The following is a 20,854-nucleotide window of genomic DNA, read 5'->3' as shown; positions in this document are numbered from 1 at the left end:
GCGGTGGAGGTAGAGGCTGTACTGCTGGTGTAGGCCTTTGTTGGGATTGGAGGCCACTAGGGCCAGCCTCATCAGAGTCATCACCTGTATAGCACAAGGGTGAGGAAATGTGTTGGTGAAAATAACCCACTTTTGTCTTTCAGCATTCATATACATTGCCCCACACTTGATGACCCAGCAAAGAGAGATGGTGAGGAGGAATGGAATTGACACCGATGTGAAAGAGAGCACCACAGGCAGCTGGGTACAGGTGGTAGACGGACAGCCAAGAGAAGGACACCGCTCACAACTTTGTGGACAAGCTGTTTGTTGTATATTTGTTAAAGTGAAGGACATTTGAGCATGTCTTCTGTAACTACTGACTTGGTAGACTGCCTAGAACTGCTTTATGACCCCGATTACAGGCTCCTTAAGTTTCATGCATGTGGCCCACACTGACTAGAGCACAGAGGTGACAGAAGGAAATAGGCACAGTTTGGTGATGGGAAAATAGGAGGGAGTAGGGAAGGAAGGGCCCCAAAGTTGTGCCACAGAAGTAACCTACACACACCCATAGGAGCCAAGTGTAAAGTATTATTGGGGGTGCTAAGTAGGGTTACCATACGTCCAGATTTACCCGGTCATGTCCTCTTTTTGAGGACATGTCTGGACGGATTTGGCCAGCCTGCCCGTTTGTCCAGATTTCTGGACAAACGGGCTGGCTGGCGGGAGCGGAGGCGGGACTCCCTTCCCCTCCCCTTACGCTACTATCCCTGGTGGTCTAGAGGTACCTCTTCGCTCTTCGGGGCAGGAAAGAAAGAGCCCCCTCTTTCCTGCCCGGAGCGCTGCTGCTAGCTGCCCTGTTGCATCCTGTGTGAGTCCAGCTCTCGGCGTTTCAAAATGGCCGCCGAGAGTTGAAGTCTCACGAGGCTGCTTCAACTCTCAGCGGCCATTTTGAAACGCCGAGAGCCGGACTCACACAGGATGCAGCAGGGCAGCTAGCAGCAGCGCTCCGGGCAGGAAAGAGGGGGCTCTTTCTTTCCTGCCCCGAAGAGCGAAGAGGTACCTCTAGACCACCAGGGATAGTAGCGTAAGGGGAGGGGAGGTGACAGGGGGGAGGGAAGGTGATGGGGGAAGAGGGGGCGGGGCAATAGCGTGAAAGGGGCGGGGTGAGAGTGTGAAAGGGGCGTGGCAAGGGCGTGAAATGGGGCGGGGTAAGTGTCCTCTTTTTATGAGGACAAAAAATGGTAACCCTAGTGCTAAGCCCAGTGCAAATAACCCCTCCCTGGACACCTACATGATATTTCCTCAATATTGGGGGTGCTCAAACACCCACAGCACCCACAGAGTCTGCTCCTATGACACACATTAATACTACTACTACTCAAATAGAGCTTACAATGTAATTAAGATGCACACACAGGACAAGTAAGAGGGAAGCCAATGACTACGGTAAGGATAGGGAGTAAGGGTACAGAGCAACTGAGTAGGGGTTAGGAGGTCAGGACACCATCATAAAGATGGGCGTTTATTCCACATATGAAGACAGCCTGAGACACACCCTGGTGAAACTCCTCCCCCCACCTCCCTCCTCCTGCCCCCCACTCACCACCTCCCTCCCCCTGTCCCCAACTTGTATAACACAGTGTAGTGCAGCACAACAGATACCCCAACTTCATAATGGACAACTTACCTGAGCCCTCAGGCTGGGCCGAGGTGTCAAGGGACCCGATCCCGTAGATGCCCTCCTGGGGTAGGAGGGCGTGAACCATCAGCTCCATGGGGGTGAGGTTGGCGGTGTCATGTGATGCGGGATTGGCCCCAGCCTTCCTCCTCACATCCCTCCTCAGCTTGCGCCACTTGCGCTTACAGTCCTCGACGTCTCTCCCACAATGGAAGACTGCATTCAGCCTGTCACGTACCGCCTCCCATTCTCGCTGCTTTGTGGTCGCAGCCAGCCTCTGCCCTGTGGGAGCAAACAGATTGGTGTGCCGTTGCTCTATCTCCTGCACCAGGAGCTCCACCTCTGCATCACTAAAATTACCCTTCCGGGTTGGGGGCTGGCGTGGCGGCATTGTACCAATGGAGTTTTGAAAATACGGAGTGGGCATTTAAATAGTCGCCAGGAACGCCCATGTTGGACGGGGGATAGGCGTGCCGGATATGTGCGCATTAATTTCTATTATAAACACAATTCCTAAACGTGCCCAGCTGAGGTAGCGATTTGGAGCGCGTGATTTCGATTATGGGTAGATAACTATGGGCGTCCCCACCTGCCTTCCCCTTCTTGATTGCCATTTAAACCGCGATTTTATGCGCTGGGACTTTTGCAGTTCTGATTCACATTAGTTCACACGTTTTACCCTCACTTATATTAAGGTTTGTGTTTGGCAATGTCTGCTTCGGTACACCTGTGTATTTTGGGGGGTTGTTATTTGTGGTTGCACTCAGCCCACAACGCTTCCGTTTCCATCCTTTGAGCCTCCCTTACTGTCTCCCATTCTCTCTGCCTGGTTGTAGCAGGCAGTCTGTGGGAGCTAAGAAATTGCTACAATCGCACCAAATCAAGCACCCCTCGGTAAGGGTCATTTCACTGAGGCAGACTTCCAGCTAATGTTCCAGAAGATAGAAGGCGCACTACACATTCTTGAAACAGACGTTCATGGTAAGCTCTTATTTCTCTGCCACCTCTTCTCTTTCTGCTCATCATCAAGGAGTGTCCATTCACTGTATGTTGTCTGCAGTTAACTCTTAGCTGTATGTTCACCACAGGTTCCTGTGCACTGGTTGGAGGCCATCAGCCCCGTACTGTGTGGTTCTGCCAGGTCCTCAATGCTGTGGGCCAGCTGTTCCAGCTGCTGTATTGGTTCCCGGTAGGTTCAATCCTTGTTTATGTGCTGAACCCCAGTCAACATTTATGAAATGGCCACCCATTCTCACTTTTGATAGGAGGGGGAGGGGGAACAATATAGGCAATTCATGTTTTTAGCACAGTATTGAACACAGTCCTACAATCCTCCATAGTTCTGGAACAACAACATTTCTAACATGTAGGCTGCAAACTAGTTTCAAGGTGGCCACAGGTACTGCCTACTGAGCCCTTAAGACATGGTGAGGGAGAGGGTTTATGGTTACAGGTCCAAACCCAAATTACCTGCAGGTAGCTATAACCTGGTGGCTGCTGTGGCCTAGTGGTTAGATCACTAACCTTGTAATCACAAGGTTGCTGGTTCAATTCCCACTGCTGTGCTTTTTGAGCTAAAGCAAGCCACTTAACCCTCCATTGCCTCAAGTACAAACTTACAGTCCTCCTGGGACAGGGAAAGACCCAGAATGTAGGTCACCTTGACCTACTACTGAAAAGGTGTGAGCAAACACCATATTTATTTGTGCCCTTCTGTAACTCTTGTATTATATTGCAACTGTGATGCAGTAAGCCTCCATCTAATGGTTTTTCCATTGTTTTCCCTTTTCTCCTCAGCACTATATACCATTGCAGATGCATTGAATGTGAAAAGATGAGGCAGCTATTTGTAGCTCCTTGGTGCCCCCCCCCCCCCACCACCAATTTGGTATGTTTGTGGGTAAGGGTGTCTAGTGATCACACTGAGAAAGCATCATGTATGTGCTACCTAGGGTTATGTGCAAGTGTCTACTTGGCAGATCACAAGTTCTAGACAACAAATCTATTATTTATGCCACTCTGTGCTGTGGGGCTGTATGGTAAGGGGGAGGGAGAGAGGCTGGATGGTCATTTGTGTTCCTGAACAGTAATAGCCATCCAGCCTCCGCGCGCCCCCCCCCCCCCCCCCCCCCCGCACATACAGCCATGCAGGTTGGAATGAACAGGTGGGCTTCTGTATGGGCAACATTATCACAGACATGCATCAACTTTCTCATTCACACTTCAAATTTCATGCAATGCATATTGCTGCCTCCTCTCACATCAACACCACCATTTGGTTATATGTAATGCACAAGGTAGAGTCACACACACACCCTGTTAGATTAAATGTAAAAAACATATTTATGTAAAAACCCCAACATATTCCCCCCCACCCCTACAAATCCCACACACACACACAACAAATCCCCAACACCCCTACATAGCCCCCCCCCCACCCACCCCCCAATCAAACAATGCCTCCCCCACCACAACAAAACCCCACAACCCGTACATATCCCCCCCAACACCCCCCCCACACAAAATCCAACAATTCATCCCCCCAACAAATCCTCACAACCCCTACATATCCCCCCCCCCCCAAAGTAGGTCAAGGGCGGCCACGGCCTCTTACCAGCGCCCTCTGTAGCAGGGTAATTAGCAGCACCAGCACCACCCTCAGTAGGCCGTGGAGCTGCTCATTACCCTGCCTTATGGCTCTGACCTCCTGCAGCAGCTGGTTTGGGCCATCTACCACCTGCTGCAGGAGGCGCAGGACTGCAGCTGGCCCAAGGGCTGGAGGTGGCCCAGGGCCTGGAGGTGGCCCAGGGGATGGAAGTGGCCCAGGGGATGGAGTTGGGCCAGGGGATGGAGGTGGCCCAGGTGATGGAGCTGCCTCAGGGGATGGAGATGGCCAAGGGGAGGGAGATGGCTCAGATGAAGCTGCAGGTGGGGAGGGGTCCTCCATAATGTCCTCATCGATGATGAGGACCCCCTCCTCCGAGTGGGCCTCCTCAGCCGGCTCCTCCTCCTCCTCCTCCTGCTGGTGGCCCTCCTGTGCTGGCTCCTCCTCCTCCAGGTGCCACTCCTCGTCCGCCTACTCTTCCTGCTGGTGCTGGAGCCCTGTGTATGTAAAAGGAGTGTGGTTGAGATCAGCATATGCAACATGGCTTGCATACTGCAGTAGCTGGGTGGCCTGAGGCGGGGGATGGGGAAAGGTGTGGTGAGGCATAGCCTATATCCATGGGGACCGAGATGCATCAGATGACATGACAGGGAACCCTGGAAGCTGCTCTGACACAGCACACACAGGACATGTTGGCAGACCACACTCATTGCTGACCAGCATGTTTGCATTGTGAGATGCGACGAGGGTTTGCTGACCTGTTTTTGTTGTTTTTATTGGGGGGGGGGGGTGGAAAGGGTGTTTAGCACATAACTTTTATGTGAGGGAGGCCATGACATCCAGTAAAAGTAGCGCCTCAGGTAGGTCTACCAGGACACACTATCCACCCACCTCAGAAAGGGGGAGAGTAAAGTGAGGCACGTCATCTCATTCATCTCGGGGGGATGGTCGTTGGAAGTTGCAGCCACAGTCATGGGAGGGCACCTGCAACCTGCGTCCTTGATCTGGGACAGATATGTTATTACTTACTAGTTGGCTATTAGCCACATGGAAATTGATATTGTACAGGACATTTGCATTATTCAATAAATATATTTACAAATGAGTACAGGTGTCCTGTTTTGAATACTTACATTGAGCCCTGAGGTGCCGTCTCACTGCCCTGATGATATCTAGGCTCTCCCGCCTCACACGCCGGAACCTCCTCCTCAGGGACTCGAGGTCCCTGTGAATCCCGAAGCATCTATAAGATATAAGTTTGTAGAGCAGGAGTCAGGGGATGGTCCTTCTTGCCCTCTGCACACACATTCATTTGTCAATCAAATAGCAGAGAGGGTCAACACTGTTGGGGGGGGGGGAACCACTTCCATTGGTACAGATTCATAGGAGCCACCTTTTTTAAATTATTGGGGGTGCTTACCCCAGTGGAGATCACTCCTCCCTGGACACATACAAGGAATTTATTCAATATTGAGGGTGCTCAAGCACCCACAGCAGCCACCGAGTTGGCTCCTACGCAGATGATGCCATAGAGGTGGCCATGAGGCCAGAAAATACCGTTTGTATGCATTATAATTTATGGTTGTTAAAGTACTTTATATGTGTTATCATTACCATGTTATCAAGTATGCTATACATTTATTTTGTAAAATGTTTCCACTGTTCATGATGTATTGTAAGCCACATAGAGCCTGCAAAGAGGGGTGGGAAAATGTGGGATGCAAATGCATGAAATAATTAAATAACGAAATATATTATTGTAGGGATGTGGGAATGGTCGTCCTTTCAAGTACATACATTTTATTAGTGATTGTGCATGTACCCATATTACTCATTATCCTTGCATGCACACTCCAGTTACTGGTTACATTGATGACGGAGCTGTTATATGTGTAGGTATAGGAGGGGGGGTGTGGGCCAAACACTTACCTTTCAAGCCTCTCCCTGATGCGGGACCAGGCTCTCTTGGCCTGGATCCTGGGGGGAGGTGGTGGTGCTGTATGAAGAGCCTGTGCCGGTGCCTAAGGCACAGCCGCACCAGCAGCAGGCTCTCCGCTTGGCTGAAATTACCACTACTACTACTACTTCACATTTCTAGAGTGCTACTAGGGTTATGCAGTGCTGTGCAAATTAACAAAGAAGGACTTCTCAGGTGCGCCATTTTATCAGTGAGAATAGGTGTTGGAAAACAAGTGCCTTATATGGACGCCCTTGCGTGACGGACGTCGTTTCGTGCACAGCTCCTTATATGTATTACCATCCCATATATGGCCCTATCAGCACATGGACGCCGTCGTAATCATAGACGTCCCTGACGTGCATGACTGGTTGTTATGCATGCGGGCCCTTCATGCATGCAGAACTTGCCTTATATAGATTAGTATGAAGCACCTGACCCTTTTCACATATACACAATATGCATATAGCTGCATGTTCAGTAGGTACAGAGCATGCAGTTCCGGACATCCAGATGGGGCACATATGAGGAATATTCGATGGAGCAGCATGATCTTCCTGTATTTGACGTGTATGAACGTCCCTCATATTTCCCGTACCTGGATGTCCAGAACAGCATGCACTGTACTTGCGGTACAACTATGTACATTCTTTTACACACTTTTTGATTTGGTCGTTTTCAGCTGCGATAATCGAACATGTTAGGGCACCCTATTTAGTAACGTTTATGCGATCCTCATTTGGCCGTTTTGCAACAGGGATAATTGATTGTCGAAAAACGCCCATACTATTTTTCGATTATACATGCCTGATTTTGGACGTTTTCGTAAGAACGTCCTAATTCGTACTTGGATGACCTTTCGATTATGCCCCTCCACGTGTACGATAAGGGAGCCTTTTACAAAGCCGCGCTAGCGTTTTTAGCTCGGGGTAAAAATCAGCTGGCAGTACACAGAGACGCCCATAGGAATATAATGGGTCTCAGAGTTTACTGCAAGCTGATTTTTACCACAAGCTAAAAACGCTAGCACGGCTTTGTAAAATACCCCCTAATTTTGCAGAAAAACAGCTGCAGATCCTATTTCTGCCCTCTAGGAGAAGAAAATCTGCAAACTTTTCCTCCTTTTTCCTGCAGTGTTTAATTATGGACTTCCAATTGGTTTACTTGACTGGTCCTTGAGCGCATGAACCAATCAGAAGGTGATACAGTAAGTCCAATTAAACAAACTATTTTCCTAGCTGAATAACAGCAAATCAGAGACCTGGGAGAAGGAGGCGGGATTCTCTCTTGCTAAATAAAACTGAGGCAGGTTCTTCACAGCTGCTCCAGGCTGCTGCTGTTTCTTTAGTTCCTTAGCCCTGGCTCTATCAATGCTTCTTCCAGAGCACAGTACATTTAAGAAACTTGCTCAGCGCTACTGAGATACAGGTATGTTATCAATTATTTAAATAAACAAGCAATGACCTTACTACAATTTGTAATGGTCAGGTCAGCACCCTATGCAGATGCTGAGCATTTTCTCCTGCTGTAATACAGCTCGAAGTGAAGTGAACTGTTATTATTCTTCTGTTTCTTCTCACATACCCAGGCATCTGAGCTAATCGAAGAATTACTGTTCCTAGGAGAAGAAACTGCTATCAAATCACTTGCTTGTAAGATCTCTAAAAGAGTAAGAAATGTCTTTGTTCTTTTTTGTGGTTTTACTGACAGTCATACATATTTTCATTAAGCCTTGCAAGGAGGAAGCTTATAGCTAAGAGTGTTCCAAAGTAATGATTAGTCATACTGTATATCCAGTGCCCATCATTTTCAGTTTAAACAAAAATTAGTTAAACCCCCTCAGGTTTTCAAAAACTATTATTTTAATTTTTTTTACTTTTTTTCCCTTAATTTTGTAGCACTCTGTATGCATAAGAACTTCAGAAAAGCAATGCTGAATTAGACAAGGGGAATTCTGTCTCCAACAAGAACCCAGAAGAACCCAAAAAGCAGATCCAATTTCTCATAGTTTATTTCAGTCTAAACTTTTTTATAAACCATATCAAACAATTTAAACTTCTTACCTAACCAGGATTATTTCCAAAATACTCATTTCAGGGGATAAGCAATGGTTCTCTCAAGTCTACCTGGCTTTTCTTCCAAGAAATTGCCCAAACCTCTTTTGAATCCCACTTTGTTACCCACCGTCACCACATTCTCTAACAACATGTTCCACAGCTTAATTATGTGCTTTGTAAAAAAAAAGAATAGATAGATAGATAGATAGATAGATAGATAGATAGATAGATAGATAGATAGATAGATAGATAGATAGATAGATAGATACTTTCTCCAATTTGTTTTCTATGCGCTGGTTATTATTTTTCAGTGTATTAGTGTTTTCTGACATGTTAAACAACCACTCCCTATCTAATTGTCCCATCCCACATCGCTTTATACATTTGTATCATATCTTCTATCATTCTTCCCTTTTTCAAGCTGAAGGGTCTGTATAAAGAAGCTGTTCCACCTCCTTTATCATTGTTCTCACCCTTCTCTGAACTTTTTCTAGTTCCACTGTCTCGTTCTTCAACTATTTATTTACAATAGAATGAAATAAATGCTAAAACTACATTTTGTAAAAGAACTATCAAGTGCATATACAGTAGGTACAAAAAAATTAACCTCCAGATATTAATCACCACCACAGTCAACACTGTATTAAAGGCCAACCACAGCATTTAGTGGCCCTTTTACTAAGTTGCACAGGCACCTACGAACGCCCAATGCGCGTCAATTTTGAGTTACCACTCGGCTACCGCGTGACCCTTGTGGTAATTTCATTTTTGACGAGTGTCCAATAATACACGCGTCAGAAAATATTTGTCTTTTCTGGTGCGCAGGTGGTAATCGGGCAGTAATCGGCATTTTACATGCGTAGACCATTACCGCCTGGTTACTGCGTGAGACCTTACCACTAGATCAATGGCTGGTGGTAAGTCTCAGACTCAAAATGGACGTACAGCAATTTTCATTTTGCTGCACGTCCATTTTCAGCAAAATGATAAAAAGGCATTTTTTACAGGTGTGCTGAAAAATAATTCTGCGCACACCCAAAACACGCGTCTACAGTACTACAGGCCATTTTTCAGCACACCTTAGTAAAAAGACCCCTTAAATCTACACCTAAATATTCAGCACTAGCAGAAAACAGATATTAGCACAGAATATCCGGGTATACAATAGACTGATTAGTGGAAGTTATTCAGGTATCGCTAATATTCAGTGCTGCTACCCAGAAAATTATTTGCTGCCAGAATTTAGCCAGATAGTTATCCAAGTAAAATGCTGAATAGATAGAACCACCAATATAATACAAGAAACACAATCTCGCTCTGTGCTTATACATATCTGCAAGACCACATCAAGGGGAGAACCAAGAAACAAAATAGGTAACACGGAACAGAAAAAAATAGGAGCAAACAGCAAACACTCCAGAGCGTATACCCTTAAAGGCTACCCAGACCCAGCCCAAAAACCTAATACAGATTTCAAAATTATCTGCTGCCTGCATTATCCAGGAAATTCTGTAACTGCTTGCAATCATCAAAAATACACCTGGGGTGCAGTTATCAACATGGGCTACCGTTAAGATGTATTATTTTACTGTTAACCCCAGTTTTAGTAACTAGGAGGTCCTTTTACTATAGCTTAGCACAAGCTTAGCGCATTCTACTGGACATTAGCGTGCACTAAACACTATGAAGCCCATTATATACCTATGGGCTTCTTAGAATTTTGCATGTGCTAATTCTGTTACTGCACAATAAGTTATATAAAAAGGGCCCCTAGGAGGCATGAGCTAAGATAGTACAAGTTAATGGTAAAATAACACATCTTAACCGATAGCCCACATTGATAACTATACCCCTTAATGTCTTTAATTTCAAGACATTCGAGCATGGGAAACATAACAAAAATTAAACACCTAAGGAAAGTCTCATCTGAGAGACTCTAGATATGTCAGGAAATGCAGAACACAGGCATCCAAATAGATCCCAATCATAAACTTGAAAAACATTTGTAAAATTCAAGTTCTATCATCTTCCAATGCATAGACATAGGAGCCAACTTTTCAAAATGATTGGGAGATGTTGAAATTTTTTTTTTACAGGGGTGCATTCCCCCTCCCCCTCCTCCTCTCCCTCTCCCCGGCCCCCTCCCGAGTTCCAGGCTCGCCCTTCCTCCCCGAGTTCTAGGCCCCCCTCCCTCCCTCCGAGTTCCAGGTCCCCTCCTCCCTCCCTCCCTCCGAGTGCCAGTCCCAACCCCAGCCTGACCTCTTCTCCCACAACAGTCCTCCACCGGTCCGCCCTCACCTTCCTGCTTGCCGCCCAGAATTTTAAAACTCATCTTACCTCGTGGCCCCAGCGGCAGAAGGTGAAAAGCGAGCAGGCTCGGCGCTTCAGCCTTCCCTTCTCTCTCAGCTCTGGTCCTGCCCTCATTTCCTATTTCTGCAAGGGCGGGACCAGTAACTGGAATAGCAGCATTGCCTTGTAAAATATGAAAAACAATACAGGCCATTTTATTTATCTATTTATTTATAAACTTCAAACAGAATTACAAGTATTAACTTGAAAAGAAAAGAAAAAGATGTGTCACAACGAATCAAAATAAAAGCCATGGGATGAGATTAATGAACCAAGGGAAGAAGTGTAGATAGAAAAGAGGAGGGGACCAAGAACAGAACCCTGAGGTACGCCGACAGGCAGAGGGATAGAAGTAGAAGAGGATCCACCAGAGTGAACACTAAAGGTGCGGAGGGAGAGGTAGGAAGAGAACCAGGAAAGGACAGAGCCCTGGAATACAAGTGAGGACAGGGTATCGAGAAGTATGCTGTGATCGACAGTGTCAAAAGCAGCAGAAAGATCAAGAAGAATGAGGATGGAATATTGACCTCTGGATTTAGCCAGTAATAGGTCATTGGAGACTTTAGTAAGCACAGTTTCGGTTGAGTGGAGAGGGCGAAAACCAGATTGTAATGGGTCAAGAATAGCATGTGAGGAGAGAAAATCAAGGCAGCGGCGGTGAACAGCACGCTCAAGTAATTTGGAGAGAAAAGGAAGGAGGGAGATGGGTCGTAATTAGAGGGACAAGTAGGGTCAAGTGAAGGCTTCTTAAGGAGAGGTGTGACCAAAGCATGTTTAAAGGCAGCAGGGACAGTCGCAGTGGAAAGTGAGAGGTTGAGAATGTGACAGATAAAAGGAATAAGAGTAGGAGAGATGGCATTAAGAAGGTGGGTGGGAATGGGATCAGAGGAACAGGTGGTACATTTTGAGGAAGAAAGGAGAAGTGTAGTTTCCTCAATAGTAACTTCAGGAAAGGAGGAAAGGGAATGAGGGGAAGGAGAGAGAGGGGAACGGACTAGTGGAGGGAGAGCTGGTGAGGCAGCAATGTTGGATAAGCAGGCCAGTACTTTGGCCTGGGTTTCCGCAGTGATTTCTGGTGTGGAGAGATAAAGCTGGGTGTCGTCAGCATAAAGATGATAGTGGAAACCATGAGAAGAGATTAGGGAGCCTAAGGAAGAGGTGTAGATTGAAAAAAGAAGGGGCCCAAGGACAGAACCCTAGGGAACTCCAACAGAGAGCGGGATAGGGGAGGAGGATGAGCCATGAGAGTGTACCCTAAAAAAAAAAAAAGACATCCCTGACAAGCACATGGACGTTTTCACCTGGATTTGTACTTTTCTAAGGTTCTAGATGGCAATTTATTTAAGGTTGTAGATGGCTATTATACACGCAGTTTGCATGTATGAAGACATCTTTGGCATGCGCAGAGCAGTCATGCATAATGCTTGGCTGCTCTGCACTAGCTTCCCCTCCTTAGGAAGGAAATCGTGTGCAAATGAGCTAACAGTGAGCAGCTCATTTGCATGCGATTTCCTTCATGCATGCCCGTTCCTTTCCGAATCACTAAGGGATCGGTAAGGGAAGGGCTTTTTCCATTCAGTTAGTGCATCGATTAGTCCACTGCAGTGCTCCCTAGGGTGCCCGGTTGGTGTCCTGGCATGTCAGGGGGACCAGTGCACTACAAATGCTGGTTCCTCCCATGACCAAATGAGTTGGATTTGGTCGTTTTTGAGATGGGCATCCTCGGTTTCCATTATCACCGAAAACCAGGGACGACCATCTCTAAGGACGACCTAAATCTTGAGAGTTGGGCGTCCCCAACCGTATTATCGAAACGAAAGATGGATGCCCATCTTGTTTCGATAATATGGGTTTCCCCGCCCCTTCACGGGGACATCCTGCAAGGACGCTCTCAGGAAAACTTGGTCACCCCGTTCGATTATGCCCCTTCACGTCAATATCCAGTGTCCTAGGCTTTAACGCAAATCATTCAATGTGCCATAACCATTTCCAATACCTTCCAACTCCAGCTCTAAAAAGCTTCACCCTCTTTGGGCTTCTTCAGCTGGGGGGAAAAATAAGAAAATGAGATGGAACCAGCAATACATTATTAAATTGTTCCTCGAGAAAAAAAGAGACAGACCAGAGGTGGTGTGGGGAACAGGGCCTCAGCAATCCACAGCAGGAGTCCATGATTTCCAGAGACTGAAGCAGGCGGGAGGATTTCCAAAAAGGAAAGAGGATTTGAACTGTCACAGAGCTTCTACAGAAAGGAAAAGGGGTATTTACAGGGCCGGCTCTAGGGTTTCTAGCGCCCTCCTGCAGTCTATTAGTCGGCGCCCCTACCCATCCAGGGGCGGGATCACTATGGCTCCGCCCCCACAGTAGACACACCCCTTTTACCAGCCATGGCATCATTGAAAATATTACACCAGTATAGAAGAAAAATAACTTAGCACACAGACCAGGAATTAGGAGAATAGACAGTCTTGCCAACTCTGAAAAATAATGTGTTATCAAAATTTCAGAATCTAACAAACAGATCCCTATTCAGACACTTGGCCTTGCAGTCACACATGTAGAACAGAGATAGCCCCTCTTCAAATTCTTCAAAAATTAACCTGAAATCCTAAGAAGTTAGACTCTGCACGCAGCACAATAGTCTTCCCATCCAGCACAGTTTAGGATCTAGCTAGGGCAGACTTAATCAGCATAAACTAACATATTCTACAATCTGAGTTAGACAGACTAACAGGAGTTACTGAAGTTGGAATGAGAGATAGGAGATTGGTGATGGTTAGGAATTGAACATAGTAACATAGTAAATGACGGCAGAAAACGACCTGCATGGTCCATCCAGTCTGCTGAGGTGGAAGGAGGTGTTTCAGAGAGCTCTGCAGACTTCCAGTGGGAGGAGAGTGAGGCCTAACTCCCTCCCCAAGGATGTGGAGGGCCTCTGGGGAGCGTTCCCCAGGACAGGCCCAGGCCATGGGGCCTCTTGGGCTCAGGGACCAGAGGGTCAGGAAAAGCGGTCTCCTCCCTTGCAGTGCCGCAGGGAGGAGGGAAAGGAGCCCTGTGGATAGAAGAGGGCCAGACTCCAAGGGAGGAAGCCGGACTGGTACCCCCCTCGCGGCCGCACGACGTCCAGCAGGTGAGGGGGAGAGAGAGCTGGCGGAGACCCTAGAGAAGAGCTGGTCTGAGAAGGAAAGAGTGGTAATGGAGATCTGTCAAGAGGCCCTGCCGGAGGTGGAGGAGGAAAGCAGTGAGGATAGTGACGATCTAGAGGAGGAAGAGCTTGTGGACTACTGCCAGGATCCAGAGGACCCGGCCAGTGGCATAATTAAAGTGGTGAAGAGAATTAAAAGTACGGAGAAGGAGGTGGTGGACCTGGGGAAGCGAGTCAAAATGGCAAAAGCCCTGAGCAGGCTGGCCCCAGCAGAGCATCGCAAAACCTATATGAAAGAGGAAACCAGGCTGCTTAGGCTTCTCCAGAGAAAAGAACAGCTGCTGAGGGCCCTGAGGAAAGGCCCTGGAAATCCTCTGAGAGAACTCTATATCAACAGAGACAGGATGGCCTCGGGGGGACAGGCCCCGTCAGCCTCGGTACAGTGGAAGCAACAAACAGAGCAGGAAGGAATCAGCCCAGGCTTTGGACCCCAGAACATTGAAGCATCAGGGGAGCTGCCAGGAACTAGCACCCAAAATACATTGAAATTCATGCAATACCTTGCTAGTCAGTCAGGGCCTCTGCAGGCAGCTTCTGGAGTAAGCAGGACTGAAGGTGGGGCTGTGGAAGCCTCATTGAGAGCACCTGAGTGTGGGAGAACAGAACAGGAAAAAAACTTAAACACTAAGACTTTTCACATTGTTGAAACAGAGGCTGCAATTTCAGGAGAGAGACCTTTTTCCACAGAAGTGGTGGTGGAAGTTGAAACAGAGAACTTACCTGGAGAAGAGGAGGTTGTCCTGTTCCCATTGCCTGTAGTAAAAGCAGACGGCAAGGAAAAAATGCCTGGGAGGCCTCACCCACAAAGCTCTGAGGAGCAGGATGTTCCAGCCAATCAGCCTGCAGCAGGGCTAAGGACTGAAAGTGGAGATGTTCCAGCAGGGAGCTGCCTCTTAAAGGAGAATGCAGGAAGAAAGGCAGGTGAAGACAAGGAGTGGTTTTCCATAGAGAAAGCACAGGAGGCCACACAGTGTTCCCCACATAAAGGTTCAGAATGGCAAGGAACTGCGCTGCCGGGTGGCGGGATGCCATGCCCGCCCAGCACATTGGAGCAGGAGGCGCCAGCCAATCGGGCTGGAGGAGCAGGGATGGCCGCAGAGGAGAATGCTACAGCGCAGGAGGATTCCCCATGTTTGGGAGAGCGAGTGGTGCTGGAGTGCGGGAAGCCACTCTTACTTTGCAAAACGGCAGAGCAGGAAGTCCCAACGAAGCAGGACGCCAGAGGGGAGACCAGTTCCCAGGAAAACAGCGGGCCCGCACAGGGAAAGCTGGAGCAGCACGTTGCAAGGAGGGACCCAGCACAGAGAGCAGGTTCCGGGGGGGAAGGAGGGGGGGAGGAGCGGGAGGTGTTTGCCTTGCAGTGTGCGCCAGAAGGAAACTTGACTGGTACCTTTGACTTTGCAGTTGGCCAGGCTGCGGGGGTGCGAGCCAGGGGGGAGTGTTCGGGCCGGGAGGGGAGGGTTGGCTCGGTGGGCGGGGGAGGGGGTCAGGGGCATTGGGAGGGGAACAAGTATTTAGGGGAACCTGCTCTCACTGTCTCTAGCGAACGTTTTGAAGGGGACAATGGCAGGTTTTTTGCTGCAGGGGAAATGGTACAGAAGCACACTGTGAAGGCAGGGGATGTGCAAAGTCTGCTGACAGAAGGGAGAGAAGGGAGGGAGGCTGAGAGGGGAGGCAAGAGAGAGAGGGGGGGTACGGCGCAGCAGGAGCAGGGGGGTCTCAGTGCAGGAGATGGAGGAGGGGGACGGTGGGGGGGTGCTCCATCCTTTGCGGCGGTAGTAGGTGGGAGGGGCGGGCGCAGGGGGAATGGGGGGGCAGGAAGCATTGGGGAAGGATGGGGGGGAGGGTGGGGGGGCCAGGTTCCCAAAAGGAGGAATGTGATTCAGTTAAGGTGGGTGGGGGAGGGGGGGATGCCAAGTAGGGATGAGGCCCTGAAGTTGGTCTTGGGTTTAGGATTTCTCCCAGAGGACCTCTATGCCTGTATCCACCCGGTGAATATCCCAGAGTATGATGTTAGTTTTCTGACCCAGCGAGGCATGGAGGTCTTCTGGGAGAAATACGAGGGGGTAAGGGGGAAAGGGGATTGGAGAAACTTTAGGGCCGTACCGATCAGCAGACCTGACCTGGTGCAGGTAACCCTGCTGGTCCGAAATGAATCCATTTCAGGGACGGACCTGGCCTTCTGGCTACAGCGGTACGCAGAATTGCGTACCCCCTTGTCCAAACTCCCTGACCCCAGTAGGGTGTGGGCGGGAGGATGGTGTGCGCAGGTTAGGCTGAAGCAGGCAGGACACGTGACCCAGCACATTCCCTCCGCGGCGTTCATTGGCAGGGATCGGATCCTCTGCTTTTACAAGGGGCAGCCGCGGCAATGTCACAAGTGCGGGTCATTCAGACATTTTAGTATGTCGTGCCCAGTACGGCAGTGTGGGAAGTGCGGGTCTAAGGAGCATCCTACGGAGTCTTGTGCATCTATCCGGTGTAATTTGTGTGGGGGTCTGGGGCATGCATTCAGAGCTTGCCCTTGGGCCTCCCATAACGGGGGAGAGGAGGACATGGGAGGGGGCGGTCCAGTTCAGAGGGAGAGGGGGGGAGTGAATGTAGGGCGAGATCAGGTTCCCGGGGTGGGGGGGAAAGGAGCTGCGGAGGGACAGGGAGTGGGAGGTGGGGAAGGGTTGGGGGAAGGGCGGAAGCGGCAGGACGGGGCAGATGAGGGTTGGACGCGGGTGTCAAAAAAACAACGGAAGGTGAAGGGGGTACGGGAGGAAGGGGGAGGGGAGGCAGGAATGGGGATAGAAGTAGAGAACAGATTTAGGGGATTGGAAGATGAGGAAGGGGGTGACGAACTGGCAGGAGAGGAAGGAGAGGATGGGATGAGCCGGCAGGATGGATTGGAAAGCATGGCAGACGCTGGAAAGGGAACAGCGGGTAAAAGGAAGAAGAAGAAGAGGGAGAAGGTTTTGAGGGACGAAGAGGAGGAAATGGTAGTGGAGGAGGTCGGGGAGGTGGGGGGCAGATTGGGGGGGGCTGAAGGGAGGGTGGGGGAGAAAAGGAGGGTAGGACAGGAGGCAGGGATGAAGGCAAGAGAGGAGAGGGAGGATGGGCTGGAGGCAGGATTGATGGAGGGGGTCGAAGAAGGGGCAGAAGGGGCGGGAGAGGAGGCAGGGGGGGGAGGGTCAGTGGACGACTCCCAAGAAGGGAGGGAGGTGGGCGAAGAAAAGAGGAAGAAGGGGAGGAAGAAAGTAAGGAAAGGGGGGGGGCTTTTTGAGCTAGGGGTCCGGGACTGGGCGGACGAGGAAGGGGAGGGTGAAGGGGAAGGGATCCCTGGAGGTAGTATGGAGCAGAGGGAAGGTAGCCAGGAGGGCGGGGGGTATGGAACGGCACAATGATGGCTGGACTGCTGTTAACATTCGCCACACTTAATGTGGCTAGTGTCGCCTCCCAGAGGGCGAGATGCTTGGCGTTCGATGGCCTCTCTGCCGTGGCGGTGGACTGTTTTCTTCTGCAGGAGACCAGGCTGCGAACGCTGGAGGAGGTTCGGCGGGCAAAGCAGGCCTGGAGATGGGGGCCCTCTATTTGGGGTCTGGCAGGGGAACGGTATGGGGGGATAGGCATCCTCTTCAAAACATTTAAAGTAGAGATCCAGAGGGTGGTGGAGCTGGGAATTGGGAGGTGTCTGGTGTTAGATGTGAGATTGCGGGGGGTGGCTTTGCGGGTGATTAACATCTACGGGCCGCAAAGCAAACGGGGAAGGGCAGCACTGTTTGGGAAAATTCGGCCGTACCTTTACACCTCACGGCAGCTAGTTTGGGGGGGGGATTTTAACACAGTCCTGAGGAAGGAGGATAGGGGGAGGAGGGCGGCGCAAGTAGGTTACGATGGGGTACGGCTAGCAGGGATCATGAAGGGAGCGGGATTGGTGGACGCGCACATAGAGTTTGGTGGTGGGACGCAGGGTTTCACTTTTGCCCGGGGCACTTGTAGAAGTAGAATCGACCGGTTTTTAGTTCGGGGAGGGGCGTGTGGGAAGGCACCAAGGGTGGTAGAGGTTGATTTCTCAGACCACAAGATGGTGCTGGTCGAGCTGGGGGGAGGGGGGATTCACGGATTGGGGAAAGGATTGTGGCGTTTAAATCAGAAATGGTTGAGGGAGGGGGTGTTGTACCAGGAGTATCTGGAGTTTCTGGCAGACCAGGTATCCATTCAGGGTGTCTTCCCTTCCCTAGGGGACTGGTGGGAAGTTTTGAAACACCGCACCAGGGGGTTCTTTCTCCGTCAGGCGAGGAGGCAGGGGAGGGAGGTCACCCGGCTAGGAACTGCTCTGAGGAAGCGAAGGGACAATTTGATTTCCAGGGGAGGGAAGAGGGAGGACATTGAGGCCTTGCAGCAGGAGGTGGAACGGGTACAATACAATCGGTACTCTTCCCTCGTCTATGAGCGGGACTTCGGGAAGCTGCTCAGCCCGAACCCTTATGACTGCTGTAAGGAAAGAAGGGAGAGGAGGGTGGTAGAGGGGTTAAGGGATGAGGGGGGGACGCTCCAGCAGTCTAGGGAAGGTATCTTGCAGGTGGTGGGGACCCACTTTGGGCGGGCCTTTTTGGACCAACGGTTGGGGGAGGAGGCCATGGCGAGGTACATTGAGGAAACCCCAGGGGTGGGTAAGGGGGGGCCTCATCTTCGGGCCTTGCTGCGGCCGTGGACGCTGCGGGAGGTACAGGAGGCCATTGGGGCCTTGCGGCGCAGGACGGCGCCGGGGCCAGACGGACTCCCGGCAGAGTTCTACCAGCAGTTTAGGGATCAGTTGGCGCCAGTCTTGTTGGCAATCTGGGAGGCGGCACGAACAGGGGGATCCTTGCCTGAGTCGATGGGGGCATCAGCTTTGGTCCTTCTTAGCAAAGGCAAGGACCCCCAGGATGTGGCAAATTGGCGGCCGATTGCACTTCTGAACACCGACCGGAAGATCTTCGCTCACATGCTCCTTGCCCGCATGAGGAAGATCTCCGGGGAAGTGCTGGCAGCCCCGCAGGGGTGTGGGGTCCCGGGAAGGGGGGTGCTAGAGGCAGTGGCCTGGGTGAGGGAGGGCCTGGAACGTAGTCGGGTGGGAGAGGGCAGGCTGGTCGTGGCCTTGGACCAGGACAAGGCTTTCGACCGAGTGCAGTGGGGTTTTTTATGGAAGGTCCTAGACCACTATGGATTCCCGGGGGAATGGATCGCGCAACTTCAGTTATTGTATGCGGGGGCGCGATTCTTTCCCCTGGTGAATGGATGGAGGGGGGCGGAGGTGGGGATCTCGGCGGGGGTGCGGCAGGGGTGCCCGTTGAGCCCCCTGCTGTACGCTTTCGCCATTGATCCCCTGGTGAGGAGGCTGGAAGGGGGGGGGGAGGACGGGCTCAGAGGAGTGGAAGTAGGCAAAGGGAATGTGTTGCGAGTCATCGCCTATGCGGACGATATCACCGTCTGGGTGGCGGATCGCAGGGAGGGGAGGAGGCTGCAGGAGACCCTTGCAGCATACTCCCAGGCTTCGGGGTCTCGGGTAAACCTGGGCAAGAGCACCAGCTTGTGGGTGGGGCCAGAGGGACGGCGGTTTAATTTAGGTGGAGGGTTCCCGGATGGGATAGAGAAAATGAGGGTTTTGGGAGTGTATTTTGGGGGAGGGGATTACGGGCGGGAAAATTGGGAACAAAGGATAGCGGAGGCGAGGGAGAAGGTGGACCGCTGGAAGGGGTGGCGGATGCCCATGGAGGACCGGGTCCGGTTGCTGAAGAGCCAGGTGGTCCCCATGTTCCTGTTCCTGAGCTACATCTGTCTCCTGCCGGAACGCTGTTTCACGGCAATTTACAGCGTGTTCTTTCAACTCCTGTGGGGGAACAGGATGAACCCAGTTCGACGTAATTTCACTTACCGGTCGCGGGAGGAAGGGGGGGTGGGAATGGTAAACCCAGTCTTGCTATTCTCCTCCCTCTTCATCCAGTTTAACCTGGGGCGGGCGGGGGGTCTGAATGCCCCAGGATGGGTACACAGTGTTGTCCAGTGGTGGGAGGGATTTTGGGGTCCTTGGTTGGGGGGAGGTAGGGTGGGACGGTTGCGGAAAGGGTTCCCGGAGGGGGTAGGCTACTATAAATCTTTGGTAAAGCTGGTTCGGCTGTGGGACATTACATGGGAGGAAGTTAGGGCAGGACAGAGGGAGATCTGGGTGGAGCGGGTTCGCTCCCAACGCTTCTCCTCTCCCCTGGCTCTTAGGGATGCTCCGGAGCCCGTGCTGAGGCAGGGCCTGCGGTTTATTTCATCCAAACGCATCCCACACAAGTACAGGGACATTGCTTGGCTGTCCCTACATGGCAGGTTGTATGTTAGGGCAAACCTTCGGTGTAGGAACCAGCAGGACCGAGACTGCCCGAGGGGGGAGTGTGCTGGCCGGCTGGAGACCATGGACCACTTCCTGAAGGAGTGTCCATTCTCCATAGCGGTTTGCCGGAGAGTGGCTGCCTTGCTGGCCATCCCCAGCTTCACGTCCTACACCTATGCGGACTGGGTGTATGGGAGGCAGGGGGAGACGGGGCGGCTAGAGCCAGGTACCGCCTTTCTAATCTCAGTTATCATCAGATACTGCCTATGGATGGCTCGCTGCGGGGTGTCCCTGGGCCAGGAGTGCAGGTCTGCTGAGCAGGTCTCCTGGGACGTTGTCCGAGCTGTCCAGGAAGTGGCCCGATGGGAACGGGTGGAGGTGGGGGTAAAGACCTTTGGGGTTTGGTGGAAGCATGTACGCTTGAAGTTGAGTTGAATGTTTGGGGGGGGGTTGGGGGGGACGGTTTTTTGTGTAAAATTTGCATTTTTGTATAAAAGTATAGAGGGGCTGGCTTTATAACTGCACAGTGTAATGTATTGAAATTTGATTTTCCGCTTTCATTTAATAAAGGAATTCTCCAGTCTGCCCAACAAGACAAACTCATATGTGCTACTTTTTGTGTATACCCTAATTTGATTTGTACCTGTCCTCTTCAGGGCACAGACCGTATAA

This window comes from Microcaecilia unicolor, chromosome 7, assembly GCF_901765095.1.
Source record: "Microcaecilia unicolor chromosome 7, aMicUni1.1, whole genome shotgun sequence".
Taxonomy (NCBI): Eukaryota; Metazoa; Chordata; class Amphibia; order Gymnophiona; family Siphonopidae; genus Microcaecilia; species Microcaecilia unicolor.
Note: the sequence above shows the minus strand (reverse complement) of the source record.